The sequence below is a fragment of the Giraffa tippelskirchi genome, chromosome 13 (genome assembly GCF_054371585.1).
Source record: "Giraffa tippelskirchi isolate mGirTip1 chromosome 13, T2T-mGirTip1v1.2.pri, whole genome shotgun sequence".
In the NCBI taxonomy this organism is placed as follows: Eukaryota; Metazoa; Chordata; class Mammalia; order Artiodactyla; family Giraffidae; genus Giraffa; species Giraffa tippelskirchi.
The window spans coordinates 2267296-2295258 of record NC_137287.1 but is presented as its reverse complement, the minus strand read 5'-3'; the positions used below and the strand labels follow the sequence as shown (position 1 = coordinate 2295258).

The following is a 27963-nucleotide window of genomic DNA, read 5'->3' as shown; positions in this document are numbered from 1 at the left end:
CACCACTCCTCACTGCCTGACAGACCGATTCCAACCGAGGGCTCTAACTGAGCGCTGATACCTAACAGTTCTCTGGAGCGATCCCGTTGTGCCCTAAATGACTAGCTGTGTTGGGTTTGCTTGTTTTGTTGTAAACCTCCACCCACAAAAGGACTTCAAGCACTCCAGTTATCTGACATTGTGCCACTTCTTAACCCCACGTGGCCCTCTCCATGTGGTCTATGGGTTCAAACTCCACCTGCCCTGCCCCTATACCCGGGCTCAAGGCCCTCTGGGACTCACGGCAGCCATGCCCCCACACCCTCAGTTTCCTCTCTGAATAGCCGCACCCCCTCTTCCTTTACTGGCACCAGGCTGTCCCCCGAAGCCCCGTGAACGAGGTGTAGGAGGCATCAGCCATTTTCTTCTCCATGCCCCACAGCCACTGCCATGGAGACATTATGCCATGGCTGATTCCAAATCTTCTTCCTCACTCAAAGTTTCTGCAAATTTAAAGAATTAGCCTTAAATCATTTGCATTATTTTCCTCATGCTGTTCACTTCAGTAGTGAAAGTCGCTCAGTCATGTCCAATTCTTTGCGACCCCATGGACTATACAGTCCATGGAATTCTCCAGGCCAGAATACTGGAGTGGGTTGCCTTTCCCTTCTCAGGGGATCTTCCTGACCCAGGAATCGAACCCAGGTCTCCCGAATTGCAGGCGGACTCTTTACCATCTATTCCCATTATAACAAATTACCACAAAACCAGGGCCTTAAAACAACACAAATTTACTATGTCACCATTATGGATGTTAGAAGTGCGAAAAGGGTTTCACTGGGCTAAGGTCAAACTGTTGGCAGGGCTGCTGCCCGTCTGCCTCCTTGCCTTCCCAGCTCCCAGAAGCTTCCGCACGTCCGGGCTGGGGGGTCTCCTCCTGCACCTTCACACCAGCAGCACAGCCTCCCCTTAGCGTCCCCGACTCTGTCTCCATCATCACATCTCCTTCGCTGACTCTAACCCCCGCCTCCTCCTTACGGGGACTTCTGTGATGGAATGTGGCCCAGGCAGATCATCCAGAATAATCTCCCCATCTCAAGAATCTGATTGAAATCGCATCTGCAAAATCCTTCCTGTCGTGTAAGGCGACACACACACAGGTTCCAGCCCTCAGGAGGGGGTCTTTTTAGGGGGCCGTTATTGTGCTTACCAGACCATTCACCCTACTGCTTCTTGCTAAAATCAGCGAGGGACCTTCTGGCCGCCCTTTCCCCTCAGTGATGAAAACGTCAGTGTGGAGGCTTTCTCACATCATCAGTCTCTGTCATCATTCGATGCGCACACAGATGATCCATCCCTCACACTCGTCTCTCAGTTCTCCTCTGTCATCACAGCGGAAGAACTTTTCCTCTATCCCAGCTTGGTCACTTCCTGCCATGATTACACTCTCAAGACCCTGACAAAATCTCAGCCTCCAGTAGCCTGCTATGTCCTGGCTCACTTCCTCATTATCAGGGCCACTGAGACTTCTTCCTGGCTGCAGGGCTGGAGCTGTGAAATAAGGCAGTCCTGCTAACACGCCGCCAAACAACAACCAACCTCCATCGAGACCTTCAAGCCGCTGACCTCTAGAACATCTTTACTAGTCACTCTTCTGTTCATGTCCTCTCTCAGCCCCACCTAGGGTAGACGCCACTGTCCATCACTATAATCATCCCTTGCGTGCATACCTGCTAAGTCACTTTAGTCACGCCTGATTCGTTGCAACCCCATGGACTGTCGCCCGCCAGGCTCCTCTGTCCACGGGATTCTCCAGGCAAGAATACTGGAGTGGGTTGCCATGCCCTCCTCCAGGGGATCTTCCCAATCCAGGGATTGAATCTGCATCTTTTATGTTTCCTGCAGTGGCAAGTGGGTTCTTTACCATTAGCACCACCTGGGAAGCCCTTACGAGCACCCCAACTTCCTTGTCCTCTTGCCCTGCATCACAGAAGCTGGAAACCCCCAATACTGATTATACCAAATGCTCCACTCCCACCGCACCTGGACACACACAGCTGAACATGGTTTATGGAAAACACAAAACCAAGCCAGCCCGATCTCATTTTCAATGCCATCTTTACAACGATGAACCCTAAAATTATTGCTAGCCATAACTCCTAGAAATCTAGATTCCTAAATGCAATGAGTACACTAAATACTTAGGTCTTATACTCTAAGTTCCATCTTCCATTAAAAAATAACCAAGGCTCCACGAGGGAGTTGTTGATTCCTGCATTAACATAAAATGATGCTAGAAAATGTATTTGTGTCAGAAAGCAAGGATAGCTTTGCGCTGTTGTACGGCAGAAAAAAAAAAACCCATAACATTGTGAAGCAATTTTCCTCTAATTAAAAAATAAATTTAAAAAATTAATCAATTAAAAAACAAAAAAAGAAATCAAGGAAGTACTCAGAATGAAGGGTCCTGTCCAAAAGCTAGAGAACCCAGACTGAGGGGCTCTCACTGTCCAAATTGTGGGTGATTTGAGTATCAAAATAAATAATGATGGTAATAAAGACAAATAAATAAATGGGAGAGAAGGAAAGTTCTTCCTTACAGCAGAATGCCTGCTAATGAATGAGGAAGGAATAATGAAGTAAAAATAAAAAAATCACCATTTGGCACCCACTGTAATGGTGATTGATTGAGGCATCAATGGATGCTGATGTTTGTGGGGGAGGTTTGATGAGAAACGGAATAGTGGTGTAGTCTTGGCTTATCTCCCCACAAAACACCTGAATTACAAAGGGAAAGCTGGTGATTCAGTGATCAAGGAGGACATTGGGAGTGGTGGGATATGGTGGCATCACATGCTTCCTGACGAGGCGGACTGAGAAGAGCATAAATTAGGTGGTAAATCTGCCAAAATCCCAGCCCCGGACTGGGTATGAGGAAACACTGGACAGACTCAGGTTGAGGGGAGAAGAGATAAACCTGAACTCTTTAGAAATGTCAACACTGTGAAGATGGGAAAAGACAGAAACCCATAAAGACTAAAGGACAGGAGACACAGCAACTAAAGGCAACATATGGAGACCGTAGCAGGAAACAGAAAGAGACCATAGGCTGGTTGGACAGACAGTGTAACAGTAACACTGACTTCCTAATTCAGATGGTTATATTGTGCTTATGGAGGTGAGGATTCTTGTTTGCTTGCTTTTTATTTTTTAACAAATGCAAACAAATTCTCCGTCCTTTCCTACCAAAAAAAAAAAAAAAAAATCCCCCATTTTAAGGAGGACAAATCCTCCATTTAACATCCAAACTCTTCAATGCCCCTGAAAGCCCTCTGATCGCCCCTGCTGCCTCTCCAACCTCAACTTCTACCACTTGCCACAGCTAACTATCATCACCTCCCTGACCTTCTTGCTGTTCCTAGGATGCACCAAGCTAGTTCCACTCAGGGCCTTTCCAGGGGCTGCTCCCTTCTCTAAACAGCCCTTCAGTCCACTAGATCCATCAGGACTCTGCTTGAATGCCACCTTTCCCGAGAGGCCTTCCCTGTCCACAATAATGTCTTCGGCTCCATCCCTGCACCCTGTTTCATGTTCTTGGTAGCATTTCACATGCTCTGTGGCTCCATACGGTTTGTATTCTCTTGTTCACTGTCTGCCTCCCATACGAGAATGTGATTCTTATGAGGGCATCCAATGCACCATGGTATCCCCATTACTCTCGTGCCTGACCCGTGGTGGGTATTTAACAAATATATGCTAAGCTGACACATTAACAGAAATGAATGTATAACAAACATTTACAAAAGAGAAAAATAATCATCTGAAGATGTGGATTCACCATAAATGGTAAAATAACAGGGTTAGTGACACTGACCACTAGCAATATTAGGAGCAGGCCACCAAACTGGAGATGTGCCATTCATAATCAAATTTATGTAATTATAGAACCCTGAAACTGAAGACAGATTTATAGCAATTTAACTGACAACCTGCAATATGAACAGTAGAAAACTGTAAAGCAGTAGGAAAGGTAGGCAGAGAGAGTCTCAAGAAGGCAGCCTTTCGGAGCTGCCCAAATGACAAATATCTTCATAATAATATAAAGCTAAATCTGGAAGACATATATAGGATTCAAAACTGCATACTCCAGTGGTTTGTATATGCATCAAGAATGAAAATCAAGCAAATAAAAGACCATCCGTAGCTCTGCACGGCAGTGAAAAAAGCAAAAGAAACAGAACCGGTAGACAAATGAGACAGATTGATGGCATGAAGGAAAACTTGACAAAAATAAATGGAACTGCAGGAAACAATCATGATGGTGAAAGAGAGAAATGAAAGTAACTATTTCATCCAGCATTTCCAAGCAAAGTGATAGAGGAAAGCATAACTAAAAAGAAAAACTCAACCTAAAAACTATCTGCAGACAATGAGAAAAATTCCATATATATATGTGCATATATATGAACATACATATATGGAATACATATACTCACATTACTACATATAAAGAAAATATGAAAAGCTGATAAAATTTCAACCTAAAAACAATGATTATTAAATAGAAGTTATATCAAATCATAGGAGAAAACACTGACTTTAAAAATTTTCTTCAATATATGAAAAATACTGCCAATTTACAGTGAAACAGCCACCATAATAAAAATCCATGGTAAATCTTATGATGTAAAATTGGATGGTAAAAGTAACAAATCCTATAAAGGCCAAAATGTGAATTATTTGATAGTGGGTATATACTATCTCATTAATCTCTATCCCAACACCATTTTAAATCCCTGGTAAAATTTGAATTTTATTTAAGTGAACAAAATTATATAGGACAAGTTATTACTTCAAATGTGATAGTTTTTTTATTGGTCAGAGAACAGGGAGTTAGGGAATTTCAGGCAGAGGAAATCTGCAAAATAACTGAGACAGAAAATAACCAGGCAAGAGGGGAACAGTGTTTAGAAGACCAACTGTAAATATGCTTCTGTGCCAGCATCCCCTGTCCTAGGCCACCCCTCATCAGAAACGGTCCTCCAAGAGGAGAGAGAGGTAACAGGAAGGAAGCCTGACTCAACACAAGGGCAGAGGCTCCTGCAGGCAGGAGTACAATGGATACGTAACAGCTACAAAGCATTTTGCAGGTTCCCAGTGCTGGCGGAAACTACTGAGCTGGTTCTGCTCTCTTGTAACCAGCGACACTCACAGAATGCACTGGGCGGGGGGTGGTGAACGTACAGCACCATCAACCTCCCAGAAGATAAGAAAAGGGGGATGTGGGGTCCAAACCGCACGACGAGCGAAAAGGCATCTCCTCAAGTACCAGTGAGCACGCTGCCTGACCTAAACTCACGAGATACGGAAAGGGAAGGAGGCAGAAAGCGACCCACTGCTCCCAGAACCCCCTCCTCATGCTTGAATCTGTGGAGTAGGCCCACCATCCACTCTCATACATGTGAACTTACTTCTATTCCCAGGCAGCTGACTGTATTTGAACAAAGACACACGGTCACATCAGCTGGGCTCCCTTGAAACTCATGATTGCAAACCTCAGGTGGGTCTCTTCGTGGGGTCTGGCGGTCCCACTGTTTGGTCCGTTCCCTCTTGCAATCCGCTACATGACAATATTGTACACCTTTCCCAAACCTCCTGCATCACTCCTGCTTCCTCATTTTCAGTCTGCTCCACCTGCCTCCGTATCTGTATTCTGCCCTCTCCCGTATTATTATTGCCCATGCTCCCATCTAAGGCCAAGCCTGCATCTGCACACTCAGTCATGGACCCAAGCCCAGCAACCAACCCTGTATCTCCCTGTCAATAACGTTTCCCTCTGCCCCTCTTTACTCTCCTTTACAACAAACTCCAGCTGCACCTTCTCCGATTTCTTCTTTCCCGCTGCTTCTCTGGAGAGAGTTTTAGGTTTTCATCAATATCCAGTAAGGCTTCCATCAGTATCACTTCATCAGAACTGTCTGTTTGAGGTCTCCAATAACATCCAAGGGGCTGAACCCAGCGCTCAGGCGTCAGTGTCCTCTCTCTGGACGCAGAAGCAGCGGCTGGCACACAGACCTTCTTTCTTCCCTCGCCTTCCAGGACGCCTTGGGCCTTGGTCTCCTCCCACCGCTCTGCTTGTCTCCTCTTTGTTGTCCAGATCTCTAAATGTTGGAGAATCCAGTATTCAGTTAAAAGTCTTCTCTCTTCTATCTACACTTACTCCCTTAGTGGCCTGAGTCAGCACATCAGCTGTGTTGACAACCTTGCTTCATTCATTCATTCAGTTCAGTTCAGTCACTCAGTTGTGTCTGACTCTTTGTGACCCCATGGACTGCAGCACGCAAGGCTTCCCTGTTCGTCACCAACTCCCGCAGTTTGCTCAAACTCATCTCCATTGAGTCGGTGATGCCATCCAACCATCTCATCCTCTGTCGTCCCCTTCTCCTCCTGCCCTCAATCTTTCCCAGCATCAGGGTCTTTTCCAATGAGTCAGCTCTTTGTATCAGGTGGCCAAAGTATTGGAGTTTCAGCTTCAACATCAGTCCTTCCAATGAATATTCAGAACTGATTTCCTTTAGGATGCACTGGTTGGATCTCCTTGCAGTCCAAGGGACTCGGAAGAGTCTTCTCCAACACCACAGTTCAAAACCATCAACTCTTCGGTGCTCAGCTTTCTTTATGGTCCAACTCTCATATCCATACATGACTACTGGAAAAACCAGAGCCTTGACTAGACAGATCTTTGCTGGCAAAGTAATATCTCTGCTTTTTAATACGCTATCTAGGTTGGTCACAACTTTTCTTCCAAGGAGCATGCATCTTTTAATTTCATGGCAGCAGTCACCATCAGCAGTGATTTTGGAGCCCCCCCAAAATAAAGTATCTCACTGTTCCCACTGTTTCCCATCTATTTGCCATGAAGTGATGGGACTGGATGTCATGATCTTAGTTTTCTGAATGTTGAGTTTTAAGCCAACTTTTTCACTCTCTTCTTTCACTTTCATCAAGAGGCTCTTTAGTTCCTCTTCACTTTCTGCCATAAGGATGGTGTCATTTGCATATGTGAGGTTATTGATATTTCTCCTGGAAATCTTGATTCCAGCTTGTGCTTCATCCAGCCCAGCATTTCTCATGCTGTACTCTGCAAATAAGTTAAATAAGCAGGGTGACAATATACAGCCTTGACATACTCCTTTCCCTATTTGGAACCAGTCTGTTGTTCCATGTCCAGTTCTAACTATTGCTTCCTGGCCTGCATACAGATTTCTCAAGAGGCAGGTAAGGTGGTCTGGTATTCCCATCTCTTGAAGTATTTTCCACAATTTGTGGTGATCCACACAGTCAAAGGCTTTGGCATAGTCAATAAAGCAGAAATAGATGTTTTTCTGGAACTCTCTTGCTTTTTCGATGATCCAGTGGATGTTGGCAATTTGATCTCTGGTTCCTCTGCCTTTTCTAAAACCAATTTGAACATCTGGAAGTTGATGGTTCACGTATAGTTGAAGGCTGGCTTGGAGAATTTTGAGCATTACTTTGTTAGTGTGTGAGATGAGTTCAATTGTGCAGTAGTTTGAGCATTCTTTGGCATTGCCTTTCTTTGGGATTGGCATGAAAACTGACTTTTTCCAGTCCTGTGGCCACTGCTGAGTTTTACAAATTTGCTGACATATTGAGTGCAGCACTTTCACAGCATCATCTTTTAGGATCTGAAATAGCTCAACTGGAATTCCATCACCTCCACTATCTTTGTTCTTAGTGATGCTTCCTGAAGCCCACTTGACTTTGCATTCCAGGATGTCTGGCTCTAGGGGAGTTATCATACCATCATGATTGTCTGGGTCATGAACATCTTTTTTGTATAGTTCTTCTGTGTATGCTTGCCACCTCTTCTTAATATCTTCTGCTCCTGTTAGGTCCATACCATTTCTGTCCTTTATTGAGCCCATCTTTGAATGAAATATTCCCTTGGTATCTCTAATTTTCTTGAAGAGATCTCTAGTCTTTCCCATTCTGTTGTTTTCCTCTATTTCTTTGCATTGATCACTGAGGAAGGCTTTCTTATCTCTCCTTGCTCTTCTTTGGAACTCTGCGTTCAGATGGGAATATCTTTCCTTTTCTCCTTTGCTTTTCGCTTCTCTTCTTTTCACAGCTATTTGTAAGGCCTCCTCAGACAGCCATTTTGCTTTTTCTTGGGGATGGTCTTGATCCCTGTCTCCTGTACAGTGTCACGAACCTCTGTCCATAGTTCATCAGGCACTCTGTCTATCAGATCTAGTCCCTTAAATCTATTTCTCACTTCCACTGTATAATCATAAGGGATTTGATTTAGGTCATACCTGAACAGTCTAGTGGTTTTCCCTACTTTCTTCAATTTAAGTCTGAATTTGGCAAGAAGGAGTTCATGATCTGAGCCACAGTCAGCTCCTGGTCTTGTTTTTGCTGACTGTATAGAGCTTCTCCAATTTTGGCTGCAAAGAATAAAATCAATCTGATTTCAGTATTGACCACCTGGTGATGTCCATGTGTAGAATCTTCTGAGTTGTTGGAAGGATTCGAATTTTCCTTTGTTTCTGTTTTGTAGCTTGATGAAAAGAGAAAGAGTTTTGCATTGCTGCAAATCAAAAGGTGACTGGTTGTTAACAACTGTCACAGCTTACTTAATATTTGATCATTGTGATTTCTGACAGTTACAGAGTTTCCTCCTGCTCTGGTAAACTGGGCCCCCCAGGCTCCCCATGCTGCGTTCATTCTGATGACTGTGCCCGCGAGGGTATCATGAATGCTGTGACAGAAGCACACACTGCAGGGAGGAGGCAAAGGGTCAAAGGTAAAGGATGCTTGCGGGACTCTGCCAAACTTCAAGAGCTTGGTAGCCATTCAGCAGGCAGACACGCTTGGAAGAAGGGTCACATTCATTCACTAATCCAGTGCTTGGTGATACCCCCCTGCGAGCTGAGTACTTTCTGCACCCACAGTAAACCCCCTTGGACACATATACCTGAGTCTGTGGCTCATTCCCCACGAGACGAGAAGCCCTGGGACAGCACAGACCTCGTCTCGGATCCAGCGTCTAGCACAGTAGTGACCGTTTGTAAATAGAGAAGGAAAAAAAGCTGTTTCATTTATGACTCACAAATGCTTTTGCAAAATTTGGTGGCTCTTTAACAATCACATCATTCAGGTCAATTGCACTTAGCATTTTTCAGGTGATTTCACTCCAAGTTTTCTCAGAAATATACCAATATTGTCATTTCCAATTCAAATGTTATACCTAATTTTTCCCTTTATTTAATCCTTATCTACATCATCTGTCTCATGATACAAATGTTAAAGGTATACCAATTTACCACTTTGTATTAAATTACGAATTTGCCTTGAAGAGGGTTTTTATAAAACTATTACCCAAGTCCTATACGGTATAATTAAATAAGTCAAACTAGCCCTTAGGGACCTCTTACTCTGAAATGAAATTTTGGAGCCAAACAGCGCCTGTAACCTTTACTGAAGTCCTGTCCAAATGCTGGTCTGAATTCAACAAACTAATCAGATCTCCTTAGAAAAGGCTACTCACACTCTGATGTGAATACCTGTGAATTCCCTCTCCACCAAAGGGATTAACATGGAAATTATTTTAAAATAAGATTGTGTTTTTCAAAGGGTGCTGTGAGCCTCACAGCTGGAGCCTCACAAATCAAGCACTCTGGGTGAGAATCTTGCCAGGCTGTCCACTGACCTTCAGGCCTCTTGAACTTTGGAAGAAAAGAAGCAAGCAGCTTTTCAAAGGTGAGCCAAGGTGATCCCAATCATCAATCATCAATTTAATAAGCATCTCAGGGCTCGTTCTATGAGCCAGGCCCCATAACAAGCCCTGAAGCACCAAGATGATCAAGTCTCTGCGTGCAGGTAGCTCCAAAGTATTTAACATATGCCTCATAGATAAGTCATCTGCATAAAAACTAGTAAATGAATACATACATTTATTTAGCAGGAAAATTATTCGGGTTAACTCAAACTGTATATCTGAAGATTCTCTCAACTTATCTCCAAGAATAGCTGCAAGGATAGGGCATGGATCAGAATTAAAGCCCAGAATTTTGCTTCTACTTACGACACTGACATGAAGAATGATCTTGATAAAATAAGCTCAGATTTCTGAATTTCACCTCTTCATATTCAAATAGAAAAAGCAATTCTTTCTATCCTGAAAGCATTCTGAAGAGAGTTATCAGAAAAGTGTGTAAAGCACTGTAAGTCTGATACTCTTACCGATATCAAAGCTGCAAGAGAGAGGAAGATTTACTGTATACAATAAGACCAAAAGATCTCATCATTAATGAAGGAGTTAATGAAGTTATCTCTTAAAGCGTATGCTTTAAAATCATAAAGTCTTACGATGGTCCAGCACGCAGGGTGCTTGATGACGATGGTCCAGATCCTGGGCCCCACTGGCCCGAGCTCCACCTTCTTCACCTTCAGTCCATCTTGCACACCGCTGCTGGACTAATCTTCAAGAAACCCATTTCCTTATACTACTCTCACTCAAAACGAAGTGGCTTCCCATTTTAAAAAAATCATACCTAAATTCCACTGCATGACTCTCCAAGCTTTCTACAATTTGTACATGTCATGACTCTCCAAGCTTTCTACAATTTGTACATGTCATCACCTATTCCTAGCCTAGTCAATGTAGCCTCTCTGCTGTCACATAAATGAACCACGTCCAATTCTACACTGTATTTGTTTGCGTCGATCAAGTTCTTCCCACCTTCTACAACCCGTCAGTGCTTAGAATATGAAAATTCAATACAGTCTTAAGGGGTGCACCCAGGAACTTCCTACTCTGTAAAGCCTTCCTTATTTTCCATCTTCACTGAATTTACTTTCCTTTAAAATCCCCAAAACCAATAGTAGATTTATCCCAAGTCCTCAACTAGTTTTTACCCATTCATGTGTCAGGACTCCGCCCTTATTTTCTGGGCGCTTGCTACCGTGGGCAACACAATGGTCACCATGTAGAAGGAATGTGAGAACAGACAGGCTCTGTGGTGAACACAGCAGCACCCCAGACCCCCAAGCACCTCCAACTATGTCACTTCATGAGGCGACAGGGACTCTGCAAATGGAAAAGGAAGATCATCCTGGATTATCTGGGTGGCCCCACCTAATCACAGGCGCTCTGACAGCAGAGGGGGCCACAGGAGGGAAGTGGGATGTCACCTTGAAGAAGAATCAAGCTCATGGAAAACAGGAGAAGGAATGTGGGTGGCCTCTGAGGGGAGAGCTCAGCCGCTGGAGGAGAGCCACCAAGGAAATGGGGGCTTCAGTCCCACAACTGCAAGGAATTCATTTCAGACAACACTCAAATGAGCCTGGAGGCCAGTTCACCCTCAGAGCATCCAGAAAGAAACAGAACTCCACTGTCACCTTGATTCGGACCTTGTGAGACTCTAGCAGAAAAGCAAGCCGAACCACGATGTACTCAGACTTCTGACCTACAGAACTGTGATGTAATAAATGAGCATCGTTTCAAGTTGCTAAACGTGTAGTAATCTACTATGGTAGCAATAAGAAATTAATCTGCTCACAGATACGACAGTGCAAGGTCAAACAAGGAGGTACACAGGCCGAAAGGAAAATTCAGACAAGCTATCCAAATAGACACTAAATGCTGGTAAGGTGGTTAAACAAACGTGCCCACTTGCACAGAGATAATAAAGAGCAGACCATGTTTCAGTTTTTATTAAGGAAAACTTGGAGATTCCCAAACAAACTGGATTTTAAAATAATTGGGTTAAATATATTAGAATTATAGTATATGACAAGGCTATTTGCTTCAATTACTTTTGAAATAAATTGAGATGTTTATATAAAAATTCCCAAACACTCAGACAAAACATCTTATGATCCAAGGAGTTTTCTTTGACAAGATTAGGAGAACAGACTGTAACACAAAACAGTAATGTCAAATAGCCTACAGAGACTATTCACACAGCTTCATTATTATAAATGCTGTACTAACGAGATAACCATCCAAAGGCTCAACAGAGCAAGCAGATAACTGCACCTGTGTTCTTAACACACAAACTAGAGATAGATGTAGATAAACCAATGGAACCACACAGCTTTATCCAGAAGCCCTAGAGGAAAAGACAGTGAAACTATGAACTTGTTGGTCAAATCCGGACAACATGTTATTTACAAGATCACTGGGCCAAATACAGGGAGGGTATGAGTGTAACCACCACAGGAAGGGCTCTGGAGAAGATCCTGATAACATGACATTTAGCATTTTTATTTATTTAACTGGTACATGGCTAAAATATACTTAAAGGTAATAGTTCAGTTCAGTTCAGTTCAGTCGCTCAGTCGTGTCCGACTCTCTGCAACCCCATGAATTGCAGCATGCCAGGCCTCTCTGTCCATCACCAACTCCCGGAGTCTACCCAAACCCATGTCCATCGAGTCGGTGATGCCATCCAACCATCTCATCCTCTGTCGTCCCCTTCTCCTCCCGCCCCCAATCCTACCCAGCATTAGGGTCTTTTCCAATGAGTCAACTCCTCGCATGATGTGGCCAAGGTATTAGAGTTTCAGCTTCAACATCAGACCTTCCAATGAACACCCAGGATTGATCTCTTTTAGGATGGATTGATTGGATCTCCTTGCAGTCCAAGGGACTCTCAAGAGTCTTCTCCAACACCACAGTTCAAAAGCATCAATTCTTCGGTGCTCAGCTTTCTTCACTGTCCAAATCTCACATCCATACATGACCACTGGAAAAACCATAGCCTTGACTAGATGGACTTTTGTTGGAAAAGTAATGTCTCTGCTTTTAAATATGCTATCTAGGTTGGCCATAACCTTCCTTCCAAGGAGTAAGTGTCTTTTAATGTCATGGCTGCAGTCACCATCTGCAGTGATTCTGGAGCCCAAAAAAATAAAGTCTGACACTGTTTCCACTGTTTCCCCATCTATTTCCCATGAAGTGATGGGACCAGATGCCATGATCTTAGTTTTCTGAATGTTGAGCTTTAAGCCAACTTTTTCACTCTCCTCCTTCACCTTCATCAAGAGGCTCTTTAGTTCTTCTTCACTTTCTGCCATAAGGGTGGTGTCATCCGCATATCTGAGGTTATCAATATTTCTCCCAGCAATCTTGATTCCAGCTTGTGTTTCTTCGAGCCCAGCGTTTCTCATGATGTACTCTGCATAGAAGTTAAATAAGCAGGGTGACAATATACAGCCTTGACGTACTCCTTTTCCTATTGGGAACCAGTCTGTTGTTCCATGTCCAGTTCTAACTGTTGCTTCCTGACCTGCATACAGGTTTCTCAAGAGACAGGTCCGATGGTCTGGTATTCCCATCTCTTTCAGAATTTTCCACAGTTTATTGTGATCCACACAGTCAAAGGCTTAGGCATAGTCAATAAAGCAGAAATAGATGTTTTTCTGGAACTCTCTTGCTTTATCGATGACCCAGCGGATATTGGCGATTTGATCTCTGGTTCCTCTGTCTTTTCTAAAACCAGCTTGAACATCTGGAAGTTCACGGTTCACGTATTGCTGAAGCCTGGCTTGGAGAATTTTGAGCATTACTTTACTAGCATGTGAGATGAGTGCAATTGTGCAGTAGTTTGAGCATTCTTTGGCATTGCCTTTCTTTGGGATTGGAACTAAAACTGACCTTTTCCAGTCCTGTGGCCACTGCTGAGTTTTACAAATTTGCTGGCATATCGAGTGCAGCACTTTCACAGCATCACCTTTCAGGATTTGAAATAGCTCAACTGGAATTCCATCACCTCCACTAGCTTTGTTCATAATGATGCTTTCCAAGCCCCACTTGACTTCACATTCCAGGATGTCTGGCTCTAGGTGAGTGATCACACCATCGTGATTATCTGGGTCGTGAAGATCTTTTTTGTACAGTTCTTCTGTGTATTCTTGCCACCTCTTCTTAATATCTTCTGCTTCTGTTAGGTCCATACCATTTCTGTCCTTTATCGAGCCTATCTTTGCATGAAATGTTCCTTTGGTATCTCTAATTTTCTTGAAGAGATCTCTAGTCTTTCCCAATCTGTTGTTTTCCTCTATTTCTTTGCACTGATCGCTGAGGAAGGCTTTCTTATCTCTCCTTGCTATTCTTTGGAACTCTGCATTCAGATGGGAATATCTTTCCTTTTCTCCTTTGCTTTTCGCTTCTCTTCTCTTCCCAGCTATCTGTAACGCCTCCTCAGACAGCCATTTTGCTTTTTTGCATTTCTTTTCCATGGGGATTTTCTTGATCCCTGTCTCCTGTACAATGTCATGAACGTCTGTCCATAGTTCATCAGGTACTCTGTCTATCAGGTCTAGTCCCTTAAATCTATTTGTCACTTCCACTGTATACTAATAAGGGATTTGATCTAGGTCATACCTGAATGGTCTAGTGGTTTTCCCTACTTTCTTCAATTTAAGTCTGAATTTGGCAATAAGCAGTTCATGATCTGAGCCACAGTCCGCTCCTGGTCTTGTTTTTGCTGACTGTATAGAGCTTCTCCATCTTTGGTTGCAAAGAATATAATCAATCTGATTTCAGTGTTGACCATCTGGTGATGTCCACGTGTAGAGTCTTCTCTTGTGTTGTTGGAATAGGGTGTTTGCTGTTACCAGCGCGTTCTCATGGCAAAACTCTATTAGCCTTTGCCCTGCTTCATTCTGTACTCCAAGGCCAAACTTGCCTGTTACGCCAGGTGTTTCTTGACTTCCTACTTTTGCATTCCAGTCCCCTATAATGAAAAGGACATCTTTTTTGGGTGTTATTTCTAGAAGGTCTTGTAGGTCTTCATAGGTACTCATAAAGGTATTCATAGGTATTCATAAAGGTAATAACTTCTAGTCTAATTACTGAAAAAATCTTTTTTTAATTTTGTGGCTCAATAGTTCAGTTGTGTCCAACTCTTTGCAACCCCATGGACCACAGACTGCCAGGCTCGTCTGTCCATGGGATTCTCCAGGCAAGAATACTGGAGTGGGTTGCCATTTCCTTCTCCAGGGGATCTTCCCAACCCAGGGACTGAAGACATGTAAGACGTGTCTCTTACATCTCCTGCATTGCAGGCAGAGTTTTTACCACTCGCGTCAAGAATAACCTTTCTTTCCAAACGTAGAATAATGTCCTCAATGGAAAAAAAACTTAGGAAACGGAAAAAATACATGCACAAATAAAATCAACCATAATCCCAACATCCAGGGGTAGTCAATACTGTTAATATTCTGTTAGATGATTTCCTAGTTTATTTATGTAATATCTTTATTCAAATTTATGTGTATTACTTATTCTACTTTTTATAAAAATAGTTTCATACTTTTTTTAAGGTTTAGCATAATGGAAGGCATTTTCTACAACTTGAATTTTTTTAATCTCATAGAATTCTATTGTATGATTTTCTTATTGAATAATAACCTCTATTTGTGGAAATATAAGTGTATTCAAAAATTTTCATCTATTACACATATTTTACTGAATATCTCTGAGACTAATAGAGGCAAAATAAAATCCTGGCTTCACCATTCACTAGATAAGTGATACTGGACAAGTTATTTAGCTTTTGCTTCCTCAATTTTTTGGGCTAAAAAAATGGATACAACAGTATCTATCTCATAGGGTTATGATGAGTTAGTTAATATGTGTAAAATGCTTTAAAACAGCATCTAAATCACAGCAAGTGGTATAGAGATGTTAGCTATTATTGTTATTATTTCCTACAATAAATTCTGAGAAGTATAATTATTGGGTAGAAAAGCTCACACTTTAAGAATTCTTCATATATATTACTATTCTCTTTTCCAAAAAGGATAGTACAAAATAAGTTATTCACCTAAAAATTATATATTCTCTTGCCTTTTACCAACATTGGGTAGACTTACAAACTTACAAACATCTTTTAGACAAAAACAATACTATAAGCATAAATACCTCACTAAAACACTTTGAAAGATGAATTAAGTCTTTACAAGAAAGGGCCTAAAACTGTAACTTTAATTTGGCTCTTTAAATACCCAGGTAGTCTTCTGCACCAAAAAGAGTGAGGGCCCTAAAACAGACTCACGAAATACAAAATGAGCTCACCGTTAAGAAAAAAGCAGTCACTGGGTAAAGGTAGCACAGTAACAAGAAACTCGTTTTCCGGAAAAAGCGATTTCAACTGCAGTGTCAGCCACTAGGAAAATGGTCCTCTTTGATGATGACCTAGGAGAAGAGATGCACAAGAAATTCTCTGGACGAGCTAGCAAGGGAAAGCACTGGGCGGTAGTAAAGTTACAGGCTAATAGATCATGCAACATGAAAAAGCTAAGCACTTTCTCAGAAGAGCAGTGGGTATCAACACGGACAACCTGCAGGTACCACACTCCAGATAATAACTCAGCCTGCTCCAGAGGTGACAGGCTCTGAGCTATGAATCACGTATGGTGACATATTCGTGGGTCCCTAAGCTGTCCCGGGGCATTTCCTAATGAAACAGGCTCAATAGCCTCCTGCAGAAAGCAGGTAAAAGTGACAAGTATCATCAGGAAGAGCATTTAAAATGGAACATGACGACTTCCTCTTTTGTGGAACCATGATGTGTTTCTGCCTCTGACACTGTACTGAATTTGCACAGGTACAATCCAAGAGGAGAGGCAGCAAATAAAACAAAAATAAGCTAAAATAATAAAGAGGACATAAGAAACCCATAAGATAGATTAAAAACATTAGCATGCTACAAAATAGAAGAGTAAATTGGGGATAACTGAAGTTTTCATGTAAAGATGGACATGCTTGAATTATGGGGCACACTCATAAACCTGAAAGTTGTAATTTCCTGACCATCAGAGCAATTGCTGGTATTCTTTCAGAAGCAATTGCTTAGGAATAAGTTTCTTCCAGAAATGGTTCAGACTAAAACTGTAAGTAGGTTCAATACGAGTTTTCATACATTTATGAATGGTGTACACAATACAGGTCACAGAGAAAAATCAGGGCTGTTTGCTTCTAACCCTAATCCTCTGACAGGACATAATCCAAGACAAACATACCAAAAACCAGTCTCTGGTTGCCAACATCAGAGAGTTCCTAGCAGGCTGATCTGACCCAACATGGCATTTCATAGCTCTGTAAGTGAGCAGTTTTTTCATGTCCCCAAATTATAGGTAATGAAGTCTATTACAGTTAATGGATTCTTAAGAAAGTGATGCTTTTCTTTGAATGATTTTGTATCAACTTCTTTTAAAGTAAAATGTATAATATCGGATATATTTCAAATTGTTAACTGTTAGAAGATAATCAGAGTTTTTCACAAAAGTCTTCCATCAACTTTCCAAATTTTCATTTATACAAACCCACAATAATTCACGTGAAAGGCTATTACTCCCTGATTACTTTATCTTCAGAACGTTTTGCAGAAGTATTGTGAGTAGCACACTACTTCTTTAAGAGGTCACGGAGGCTCCAAAAATACTTCATTTAGAAATCTGGAGCATGTTTTCATAATAGGTTTGACGACTATGTCTTTATTTTTTAAAATATAAAACAGTCCTTTAAAGTAAAATACTTTAAAATGTCTTATTATAATTTCAATTATTAGACTGTGGCAAATAAATTCAATGTATAAAAGTCAGTTTTGGCTAAAAGAATATAGAATCATCCAGGAGGATGGTTTGACATAGGTAGTATGTGTATTTGCCTTTGAGCATGAGACTAATTATATATAGGTAAGTGTATGTACAAACATTATATATAAATATGTGACTTACAATATACATAATATGTACATATATAATTTACATAAATACAGTATGTAGGTACATATATATCATATAGGTGGTTGTATATATATTTATATATAGGGGGTGGAGATTGTAAATATACATATATTAAGCACTATACACACACATGCCTATTTTGAAAGCAGACCAAAAACAAGAAAATATTTTTTGAGTTAAAGGGTAAGAACAAAGGAGAGTTCTAAAATTTCCTTACACTCTTCTAACTTAATGCACTGAAGACTTAATATTTTAACTATTTCTCATCTGATGAGTTATAAGCATAAAATAATAACTAATAATGAAATAATTACACATGCAGAAAGTCCTTCTAATTATAGTACAAGAATATTTCCAAAAGTCAAAAAGCTAAGCCTCTTATACATAGTGAAGACTTTGTAACTTTTTATTTTATATTGGAGTATAGTTGATTAATCATGTGATAGTTTCCGGTGTATAGCAAGTAGTTCAGTTATACAAGTACATGTATCTATTCTTTTCCCATTTACGTTGTTACATAATATTGAGCAGAGTTCCCTGGGATATACAGTAGGTCCTTGTTGGTAAGACTTTTCATTAGCTTTGTTTCAGTCTTCAAAAATTGATCAAAATACAATGATTTATAGCTTTGATACTATGTTTTTGGGATTTCTTAACAATGCATTTGTAACTAGAGGAACTGGTAATGTGGCCTTATGCACACAAATCTGTGAACTCATAAGGATGCCATTTTTGCCCTCCACAATTTTGCTGGTTAGGCTACCTCTCCTTCTTAAGACACAACAAAAAATAACAAATGTTCTTCTTTTCCTAAAATGCAGAAGCCTTTCCTTTTAAGGGATTATTTCTCAGGATGGTCCCAAGAGGTAAGAGTCAGCTCTCAGTCCAAGACATGCTGAACTTCCCAAGATTATCCAACAACACAGCAGAGTGAGAAGTCGCTACGCCTTCGGGTCCAGTCTTCCCCTGGCCAATCCAGTCTCTCCGTTCTCTCACCTGCCTCCTGAGCCCACAGATATACAGAGAGATGTCAAAGGAGCAACAGTGTTCCAGGTACCTTCCAAGCCTGACAACGTCTCATCCTGAATCTTTACATTCAGTGGTGAAAATGGCCGAAGGGATTCTTTTTCTAATTAGTATTGGAAATGTTCCCTTTGCTCTTATTACACATAAAATAAATGCTTTTTGTTTGTATGTAAAAAGAGAACATTAAGTAAAGCGGAGCAGAGATGGCTACTTATCTATCCCAATATCTATTCTCCAAGTCCTCTTTAGTAATAGGAGCTCCTGGTTTTTCGCTGGGCACGAAATCCTGTATCTTGTTCACGGCCCTAGTGTTCAGCCAGCGAGGAGTGCAGATAGACGCCTCCCTAAGAGAAAGCTGGGTACAGACCGTTTGCTCTGTGCTCCTTGGCTCTCCTCCTTCCTACAAGCTAAAATGCATGGATGAGAGCATCCATGTAGCATGATGATGACACGCTACCCATGGCAAGGTGATGAGTCACATGGAGCCTGAGTCCTAATCACTGTGGACCTACCACACCAGCCCTGGACTGCCTGCCTCTCTTAATGTAGGAGAAAATTAATCTCTCTCTTGTTCAAGCCATGTGGATTTGCTGCTGAAAGCAACCAAAGCTAATCTATCTGATAAGTAAATTTTCTATAAATATATTTGTGAGTTGTAACCATATATTTTTTCCTTGTTTCATTAACAGAAAATACACATTGACACATAAAAACTTGCCCAGAAAGCAGTAGATGCTCATGTAGCAGATTCAGCTTATAAAATGAAGGGAAAAATCACACTTGGAAAAACATACAAACTCCAGGTGGGAAGTCTGTAGACACTTCCTCTGAAACCTATCTTGTAAGGTTTATAACCTGTCTTGTCCTTCTGCTCTTTCCTTGCTGCTAAAATACCACTATTTTATTTATATTCTACACCACAATTTCATGTTTCAGCCACATGAGTATTAAGTCTTCATTAGGAGACACTAAACATGACAAAGATTTGAATAAAGAGAGTTGCTATCTATAGGAAGACTATTTTTTAAATGTCAGTTAGTCTCAAATTGATTTATAAGGTGAACACAATTCCAAACAAAATCCCATAATTAGGGGAAAAAAAATATAGGTAAATATTTGTCAACTTTCTGGATGATGTTTCTATGGTTCAAAGAAATAGAAGAAACCATAAAAGAAACAAATGTATCTTCTCAGACCAGACTTTTTTAAAACTGAAAACTTGCAATCAAAGAAAGAAAGAGAAGTCGCTCAGTCGTGTCCAACTCTTTGCGACCCCGTGGACTGTAGCCTACCAGGCTCTTCTGTCCATAGAATTTTCCAGGCAAGAGTACTGGAGTGGGTTGCCATTTCCTTCTCCAGGGGATCTTCCCAACCCAGGGATCAAACCCGGGTCTCCCGCATTGCAGGGTAAAGCAGACGCTTTACCAGCTGAGCCACCAGGGAAGCCAACTTAAAAATTAAAGCCAACTTAAAATTAAAATGCAAATCACAAACCTAGACAAAATATTTGTAACAGATATGACATAATATAGATAGGCTATTTCATAGCAAGTTAATAACAATTTAAGGTCATGAAAAAACAAGAACAAAACAAGAAATACAAATGGATAACACACATGTGAGTAATTTTTCATTAAGTTTTCCAAGTAAACCAAAACATGAAACCATGTCTCTATTATAAAATTATGGAGATTTTTAAAACAGAAACTTTAAAATAGTTGTTGTCTGGGACTGAAAACCAATGCAGTGTTTTCCTGCAAAGCAGCACAGCAAATGGGTGAAAAATCAAGGGCTCTGGAGAAGACAGGCCACCTGGGTTTGAATCCTGACTCTGTTTCCATCATCTCTTTGGGCTTCCTTTTCTCCAGGGATAAAATAGGGTCATCACAGGTACCCCCACACAGGAATTTTAAGAGGATCTAATGAGCTCAGATGGTAAAGAAACTGTCTGCATTGTAGGAAACCCAGGCTCAGTTCCTGGGTCAGGAAGATTCCCTAGAGAAGAGAGTGGCTACTCACTCCAGTATTCTTGACTAGAGAATTCCATGGACAGAGGAGCCTGGTGGGCCACACCCCACGAGGTCGCAAAGAGTCAGACATGACTGAGCGACTAACATACACACAATGAGATAAAACATCAGAAGAATTAGGAATAAAACAGCTCAACATTGACTGTATCATTTTTATTAGTATAATTTTTGGAAAGCAACCTCATAACGTGCATAAAGACCCTCAAAAATGTTTCTATTCTCCAAATCAGTCACTTAACTTCTGAGAATGTACTCTAAGAAAATAATCTAAAATACAGGAAAAGTTTTTATGCACAGTTATTTTAATTGTGCATACATATAAATGCTATTTATAACTTTTAAAAGGTGAAGATAACCAAAATTTCTAAGAATAGGTGAATGTTAAATCTCATTACAATCACACAGTTCTTACAATGACATAATGCATTTTCAACAAAACAGGAAAAGCAGCTTTTTTGTGATGTTAAGTGTGAAAAAAGTAACAAAATTACATTTACCCCAAATCTCAACTATTCATACAAGTAAGCATAGAAATAAAAAGATGGGAAAAATAATAACATTAGGAATGGTTGGCTCAGAATGGTAAAATTATGGTTGATTTTCTTTTTGTTTCTTTAAATTTTTTATGCTTTATAATTTTCTACGTTTTTATCATAAGGCATTAAAAAAATAATTGTGAAATGCTGCCACTTTTCACAATTACCAGGAAAAACCTATATTAGAAGGAATGCCACAATATTAAGGAGACAGGAACAACTGCTAAACAAACATTTCAACAAGGCATTTAACAGAGTCTGACAATTTGATTAGCAAATTTTACTCATTAATTACATATTCATTAAACAGGAAAATTTTAATGTAAAGCACTAATGTAAGTAAAATGACCCAAATAATCCACTTATTGAACTTTAATTTAAACATCAAAGCATTGAAGATATTTTTTCAACCAGAGCTTTATTTAAAAACTTTAGCTCTGAAATCAAACACAAAATCTCAGACCAGATAAACAGGTAAAGATATTACCACCTGGAGAATGATAATGAGAATAAAGTAAGGTTCCATGTAAATATATAGAAGATTACCTATAATCCAAATATAGCTTTCAGAATGTAGCAAATTGTTTAAAAAATGCCCAAACATGGAAAAAATAAAACTCGGTATCACCTTATTAAATCACCAGGTGCAGCCTGTGGTGACCGCCAAGAGAAAACAAGCAGAGCGGGGGTCACCCTCGACCCTCATCTCAGGCAACGCGTCCACCGTGGAATCCCGTTGGCTCCACCTCCCAGCACCCCTGCCACCCCTGTCCAACCCCCTCTGCCTGTCTTCCTGCAACAGCCCCAGGCCCGGTTCCCCGCTTTCACTCTCATCCCCACGCTCTTCCTCACCGCAAGTCCTTTTCTGCCGGATCCGGCCACTTCTGGTGCTGACGGCTTCCCATCTGACACAAAGTCAAAACCAAAATCCTTGCAAAGACACGGACGCCCATGCCCCTGTGATCGCTAGCTTACTTTTCTTCTACTGACCTCTGCCATCTGCAGCCCACTGCCTTCTAGTTGCTCACAGAAATCCGTGGAAGGTACCTCTACTCTCCACCCCATATGGTGTTTGCACACACTAGAACATTCCTTCCTAACACAACTGCACTATTCATTCCCTCACTTCTCTCCAGTCTTTGCTCGAATGTCACCATCTCCATGAAGCCCTCCATCAACCACTCTATTTACAACTGCAGGCCACTCAACTCCATCGCTCATATCTGCTCTTTTTATTCCTCATAGCACCGAGCTTGCAGCATGTGTTTATTACTTACTCTTTGTCCCCAGTGAATACTGTCACTAAATAAAAGCTCAATGAGAGCAGGATTTTTGCCCATTTTGTTCAGTGATGTCTTCCAAGCATCTAGAGTTTAATTGGCACATGCATGTGTGTGTGCTAAGTTGCTTCAGTTGTGTCTGACTCTTTGTGACCCCATGGACTGTAGCCCGCCAGGCTCCTCTGTCCGTGGGATTCTCCAGGCAAAAATACTGGAGTGGGTTGCCATGCCCTTCTCCAGGGGATCTTCCCAACCCAGGGATGAAACTCGCGTCTCTTATGTCTTCTTCAATGACAGGCGAGTTCTATACAACTAGCACCACCTGGGAAGCCCATATTCCCAGGTGTGTGTGAGGTGGTGCCATAGTACACCTCGGCACATAGTACATACTAAATAAATGTGTGCTAAGTGAAAAGAGTGGTACCAACGATAATCCACCTAAAATAAATTTTACATGTTCTCTTCTCTCTTTTAAGACCAGTGATACTTGATGTCCATACTGCCAAAGGTCATTATTATCAGACATCAAGAAACTATACTCATTGTGGAGAAAAGCATGCCCTGGAATATCCAAAAAGAATGTCTGGTAAGAAAGACAAAGACATTCCTTCTCCAAAGCTAGCCACTGATTATCCTTCAATTTTTCACTTCATTGTCCATCTACCATCTTAATTCTTTTTTAAGCAAAACATCAGAATATCAGCACCCAGTTGAAACACAGTCACAGGACATAAACAACCCAACGCTGCATGGCCAGCAAACACAGGTGAAGTGAAAATTTCAAGCAGCCTAGGGTGACACCTAGGGTGGAAGAGAATCTTCTGTGCAAATCCATGACACGTTGAGCACCCAGACTACTTCCCTGTGAAATTTCACACTCCTTGATATACTAGCTTCACACACCTGCCTCATGATTAGGAGCACATAGTTGTGCACAAAGTGAAATTCAAGTTGCAGTGGAAAAAAAAAAAAAAAATCCCCAGGTCCAAGCATAGTGAAAACACTGGGAGATTTACTGCTGATAAGCCTGTCTCCTAAAAAACCTGGAGGCACAAGCTATAACTGAGCTGCACCCGCTTACATCCGTGGATCTGCCCAACCGCGGCTGCGCCTCAGGGCCCCTCGGGGCGCTCTGACAGGCACGGGAGGCCCCGATCCTCAGGGGCAGCCTGAGCTGAGAACCACTGATCTCATTCACTCATTCACTCTGCTCCAAGGTTTAGACCCCACATGCCCACTCCCCCACGGTACCCCCTCTGCCTGTCCTGCTCCTTTTCTTCCAGAAACCCTACCCAGGGCCAGTGGTCGAGAACGCCTGCCCTGAGTGACAGCTGCTGCCGGAGCCTGACCACGCTGTTACACGGAGGGTCACCTGGTGCGTGAAGGTGCAGGCATGGTGTGGGGAAAAGAACCTGGAGAAAGGTCAGTTCCATTCCCTGAGGAACCCTTGGGACACTCAGCTGCCTGGCCCACAGTTTTGGATCTGTAAAAGAGAGATGAGAGAATAACCCCTAATATTGCGGTTTTAAGCATTTACTTAACAAACCCTTAAGTAGCAATGATCATGTGCCAGGCACCTGTGAGTGCCTTACAAATCATCCCCATTTTTACATGTGAGAAAACTGGAACATGAAAAGGTGAATAAATGCCTTAGGTCACATCTTGGCAGGGCTGGGTTTCAAGCCCAAGAGCCTCTGGCTTCAGGGTCAGCCTGAGAAGCTCCCATCACTAAGATTAGGGATGCACTACAGTTAGGGAAGCCTGAGAAGCCCTCTCTGAGTATGTGGGTCAGTGCTGGCACCGTGGGGGGCCAAGTCACCGGGCATAACTCCACTATCTAATGCAACTTAATCTTACTTCATATTCTGACCATTCCCTTAGGATGGATTGTGTACATATGTGTGCACATTATCCCACAAGCATGCATAAACACACATGTGCGCACACACACAGACACACACACAAACCTCATTCCTTAGGCTATCATAAAATGTTAAGTTCATCACTGCCTGCCTGCTATGACTGCCATCACTGCTACAGCTATTACTAGAACATTCGATTTACTACATTTTAAATGTGTTTATTCTTTGAGCAGTGGTGGTTTAGTTGCTAAGTTGTGTCTGACTCTTGCAACCCCATGGACTGTAGCTCACCAGGCTCCTCTGTCCATGGGATTTTCCAGGCAAGAATACTGGAGTGGGTTGCCATTTCCTTCTCCAGGGGATCTCTCCCACCCAAGAATCAAACCCAGGTCTCCTGCATTGCAGGCAGATTCTTTACAGACTGAGCTATGAGGGAAGTAACTTTAGGAGCAAAAGAAAAACTACATGCCACATTCAATAAAAGAAATAATCATTTCCTGTAAATCTTATCTCTTCATTTGTTCACTGAACATACACTTACTAAATACCTACTTATAGATTTTAGTTCTTGCCACCAAACAACTTACCTACAACCTAATTTGGAAAAGAAACTCTGGGGCAAGGCCAATGCAATACAAGGCAATTTCCATACAAAGGTTCTATGTGCTGAGACAAAAAAGTACAAAAATCATGGGAGAATTAGGAAAGGATTCTTGGAATTAGATGTCTAAGTTGCAGTCTCAAGCATGATAATGTCAGAGAGCCAAGAGTAATGATCAATTTGATCAATTTGAAGTATACTGAGTTTGACAGTCTGATGGACAGGGAAGAGTCAGCTCTCTACATGAATCTAAAGCTCAGAAAAAAAGTATGGCCAGAAAAAAATATATGGAAACACCAGTTTGTGGATGCTAATTCAAGTTACAGAAGTATTCGAGATTGCCAAGGAGGTGTGTGCATAATCAGAAAAGACCAAGACCACAGACAATACTCCAATAATTGCCAGCATTTTATGCCTGGTAAGAGAGAAGGAAGTCAGGAAAGAAAAGGATAGCCCAACAGGAAAGAAGAGCAGGAAATTGTGATTATAAAAAAGAAAGGAAAAGGTGGGGCAGGGGTGGGGAATTTCAGGAAGTGTCAAGTGCCATCAGAAATTAAATAAGATAAGCAGAGAGACAGTCTGCTCACTTGAGTAATAGGGGAGCCAGGAGCAACCCTGACAAATTCTACTGCTGGAGAAATCCTAGGTGAAGACAAGAATGGAACAGGTTGAGAATTACACTAGCAGGTCCAGCAATGGTTGTTTAAGACGAGGGGAGATAGCAGCTCATATAATGCTGACTGGAGGATAATGCCCAGCAGGGGATATAGAGCATATGGGAGAAAGGGGGAGATCTTCTATTCAATGAAACAGTCAGCAAACATTTACTAACCACTTAGTATGTCTTAGGCTTTGTTCCAGACTCAGTGATACAAGACAGTCAGGAGAAAGTCTCTGGACTAATCAAGTTGACAAAATATTAGCAAGACAAATAATAAAGGGACTGCTAGATACTGTGAAATACTTAGCATTGGACCAGAATTCCTGGAGTAAAGAAACTAAAAGACAAAATATGAGAAATATGAACAAAATATGAGAAATAACTGTTCTCTGTCACTAGACTATGATGCCCAAGAAAAAGGAAACAAGCGAGGTGAGCCCTACAGTCGCCCTGGACTTCTGCCTGGAGACGCTTACTGGACCGTGTTATGGGGATGGGAGCCCAGGCAGCTGGACTTGTCAGCTGGGGAGACAGAGGTGAGAGGAGTTTGTGGAGAACACTAACAAAGGAAGAGTTTCACAGAGAAAAAAGTCCAAAAATCGGCACACAATCCCCTTGATTCTTTGCCTGAAAAAACATTGTACACGTGCAGGGTGAGATTAGGAGAAGGCAATGGCACCCCATTCCAGTATTCTTGCCTGGAGAATCCCAGGGATGGGGGAGCCTGGTGGGCTGCCATCTATGGGGTCGCACAGAGTTGGACATGACTGAAGCGACTTAGCAGCAGCAGCAGCAGGGTGAGATTAGAAGAGACAAGGCAAAAAAAAAAAAAAAAAACTCAGCTGGAGAGGAATCAGCTGGGGAGGAATCAGCTGGAGAGTTCCTGGGGTGCGCACAGGGTGGGAGGACGGCGGAGCCCCACTCGGACCCCCTTAAGCCCCAGAGGCACTAAGCGGGCTGAAGACCATGAATCAGAATTAGGGCTAAAGCACGGCTACATTAAGGACCGCTTTTCACTCACCAATCAAAACTCAAAAGACAGACTTGAAGAGATCAAGTTGACACACATGTAATTTAGCTGGCCACTGGAAAAAAAGAAAGCAATAAATGCTTTTAAAGGAAAATGTAACTTAACCAGAAGAAAAATCAAGCAATATAAGCAGATGCAGCCATGATAGAGACGACAGACTTAATAGGCAAAAACTGTAAGTGGAAATTTAAAAGAAAATAAACAATGAATTTAGATGAAAATATAGGGAAAAAAATCTAGAGTTGAAAAATACAATGCCCAAAATGAAAAAGTGACTGAATGTGCTTAAAAATCATATAAACTTAGGAGAACAGAACAGTAGATTTGAATATAGGGTGTTAGAAACTGTATAGACTGAATGAAGCATAGGGAGAAAAAGAGTCAATGAAATAAACAGTCATGGTAATCAGGAAAATCATCAAGCAATATGTTTTAGATGTCACTGGAGTCTTGGAAGAAAGTAAAGTGTTTAAATTTGAGAAATTAGTAAGAACACAAATCCACATATCCAAAAGGCCTATAAACCTCAAACACAATAAAACCAAGAAAACATACCAAGGCACATAATAATGGCACGTCTGAAAACTAGTGGCAAACTTACAAAGTAATCAGAGGAAAAGAGAAAATAGATTAAGAGCTTTCCTGACTTTCCATAGAGACAATGCAAGTCAGAAGACAATGGAAGAAAATCCTTCCTTTAAGGAAATAAATAAATAAAACTGTCACCTTGCAATTCTTAATCCAGTGAAAATGCCATTCAAAACTAGAACCAAAAAATGTTGAGATAATCTGATTTCAAAAGACCTGAACTGTAAAAAGAGCTAAAGGAAGTTCTTCAGATAAAAGACAAAGATAATAAAAGCTTGAAACTACAAAAAGGAATAGAAAGCACTGCAAATGGTAAATATAGGTAAGTTTAAATTTAATTTTTCTTATTCTTTTAATTTCTTTAAACAGTAACCAGCAGTTAAAAGTAAAAATAAAATAATTGTAGAGTTTATACATATGTAAAAAATATGTGAAGGGCAGGAAGGGGAAAATGAAAGCATATTGTTTTGGTTTATCATCTTTTACATGAGGAGGTTAATATTTAAAGACAGAATAAATATAAATCAAATATACATGAAAACCCTACAGCAACCAGTAACAAGTAAAGGGCTTTAGTTAATAAGGCAAA

At 41.3% G+C, this 27963-nt stretch overlaps 1 protein-coding gene and 1 long non-coding RNA gene across 5 annotated transcripts in view; one reads left to right on the top strand and one right to left on the bottom strand.

Moving 5' to 3' along the window:
* The window catches only part of SDK1 (sidekick cell adhesion molecule 1), an 840913-nt gene that overhangs the window by 637103 nt on the left and 175847 nt on the right, over positions 1-27963 (bottom strand). For 2 of the 3 annotated variants that reach the window (XR_014072185.1, XM_081552682.1), the window contains exon 1: positions 10372-10954. The exons of the other annotated variant lie outside the window; for it this stretch is intronic. The gene's annotated coding sequence lies outside the window, so the exon portion shown is untranslated. Of the gene's footprint in view, positions 1-10371; positions 10955-27963 lie in introns of those variants that run through there. 3 annotated transcript variants of the gene reach the window in all.
* LOC145531109 (uncharacterized) lies at positions 11011-22690 on the top strand. 2 transcript variants are annotated; one of them, XR_014072193.1, is made up of 4 exons: positions 11011-11650; positions 18582-18813; positions 19476-19589; positions 21997-22690. It is a non-coding gene; the product is annotated as an uncharacterized LOC145531109 (long non-coding RNA). The 2 variants fall into 2 exon arrangements; XR_014072194.1 differs by lacking the exon at positions 19476-19589 and having other exon boundaries at positions 11071-11650.